The sequence below is a fragment of the Microtus ochrogaster genome, unplaced genomic scaffold (assembly GCF_000317375.1).
Source record: "Microtus ochrogaster isolate Prairie Vole_2 unplaced genomic scaffold, MicOch1.0 UNK85, whole genome shotgun sequence".
Classification (NCBI taxonomy): Eukaryota; Metazoa; Chordata; class Mammalia; order Rodentia; family Cricetidae; genus Microtus; species Microtus ochrogaster.
This window is the reverse complement of record NW_004949183.1, coordinates 515,459-517,754: the sequence shown is the minus strand read 5'-3', so window position 1 is coordinate 517,754 and position 2,296 is coordinate 515,459.

The following is a 2,296-nucleotide window of genomic DNA, read 5'->3' as shown; positions in this document are numbered from 1 at the left end:
AAAATTTGAGAAGTCATTGTTTTTTACTGCTGAGTAGTACTCTAATGTGTATATATTCCACACTTTCTTCATCCATTCTTCCATTGAAGGACATCTAGGCTGTTTCCAGGTTCTGGCTATTACAAATAATGCTCCTATGAACATAGTTGAACAAATGCCCCTGTCATATGATCGGGCAGGATAACTTTTCTGTATCAATTGAGAGGAACATGTAGTTTTTGATTTTAAATCTCTGGATGTTGTTTATTGTGTTCATTGATATGTATATATTGAACTATCGTTGTATTATTAGATGAATACTATTTAGTTGTGAATAATCTTTAAGAAATTTTATTATTATTTTGTATGCATGCTTTTTTTTGTCTGCATATATGTCTGTATCTTTGTCCTGGGTGCCCTTGGAGACCAGAAAAGGATGTCAGACCTGCTGGAGCTCGAGTTACAGATGGTTGTGAGTTGACATATGAGTGCTGGAAATTGAATCCGGGTCTCTGCAAGGATAGCCGGTGCTTTTAACTGCTAAGCCATATTTCCAACCCTGTGAATAATCTTTTTAATGTGCTATTGTATTAGATTTGGTTGTGTTTTTTTCACCAAGGGTATTTTGTAGTTTTCTTTCTTTTTCATTTATTTATTTTTGGTATGATTTTATCTATTTTTGGTTTCAGAGTGATGCTGGCTTCAAAGAATGTATTCAGAAGAATTGCTTCCTTTTGGGGGATGGGGATAACTCTTTTTTTCCCTCTTTTTTTTAAATTTATTTATTTATTAAGGATTTCTGCTTCCTCCCCACCACCGCCTCCCATTTCCCTCCTCCTCCCCCAATCAAGTCCCTCTCCCTCATCAGCTTGAAGAGCAAAATGTTCTATTGAACCTAATGATGGAACCACCTGTTCTGGACTATTTTTTGTGACAAGTTTTTTTCCAGTTGATTCAATCTCATTATATTTTATTTGCCTGTTCAGGTTTTCAAATTTTTCCTGATTCAGTTTTGATAAAGTGTATGTATCTAGTAATTTGCAAGTTTCTTCTAGAGCAACCATTTCTTTGCATGTGTTCATAATTTCTAATGACTATTTTGTGATATTAACTCTATTTCCCTTTTCATCACTTATTCTGTTTCCGTTTTTTTCTTTTCTTAACTTAGTTATCGGAAGAGATGGTTCTTTTTTTCATTGATCCTTCATATTATTTTGTTTTAGTTTAGATATTTTGTTCTTTTGTTATTTATTCTAATAGCTTTAAATTTAATGTGTTGTTTTTTGTTAGCTCATTGAGATGCAGTGATAGATTATTTATCTAATGTCTTTTTACTTTTTAAATTGCCACAAATGTCACTTTTTGCCTAGATTTTTCTGCTTCCCAGAGGTTTTGATATGTTGTATCTCTGTTTCCATCCACATCTTTCAGAAAAAAAAATCCTTATTGATTTTTCCTTGCTCTATTAATGCCCAATGATACATTGATTTTTTTTTGTGTATTAGTATAATTCTAAAGTATTTTGTTATTGATTTCTAGCTTTATTGTATTTTTGTCAGCAAAGATACTCAGTGTAATCTCAATTTAAAAATGTGTTGAGACTTATATTGTGACCTATTATATGATCTATCTTGAATATCAAGAATATTCTCCGTGCTGATAAAAAATGTGTATTTAGCAGTTGTTGGAAGCAGTTGCCTATATATATCTGTTAGGTTCATTTGGTCTAGATTATAATTAAATGCTGAGGTCTCTTTATTCTGTTTGGCCTATCCAGATGGTGTTGCTTTTGTTACATTTTTATTATTGACAGTGTTTTACATGCTTATAAGGAATTTTAGTCATTTTCAAGTTTTTTTCAAACTCCTCCTTTTTCATTTGTAACCTTTTCCCCCCAGAATAGGTTTCTCCTTCTCTTACACGCACGTGTGTGTGTGTGTGTGTGTGTGTGTGTTTATGAGTCTCTCCCATATTCATTCAAAAAAGCTTTTGATGGAAGTATTGCTACAAATATGATATTGTTTTTGTTGCAATACAATAATAGTTGAGGATTCAAAGCCACACTTCAACAATAGAAGATCATACAAACAACAAATGTTGATGGGCTTAATCTTGTGCAAATCTTCGGTGGGTAACCATAGCTCCAGTGAATTTATGAGAACAATGGACATGGCATGTCTACAAGATGTCTTTAAAAATTTTTATGATGTGATACTTATTCTTAATACATTTTTAAATAAAAATAATTTATATAATTTTTCTCTTCTCTCTAGCCTCTCCCAGATACCCTCCTGTATTAGGGTTCTCTTGAAGAACA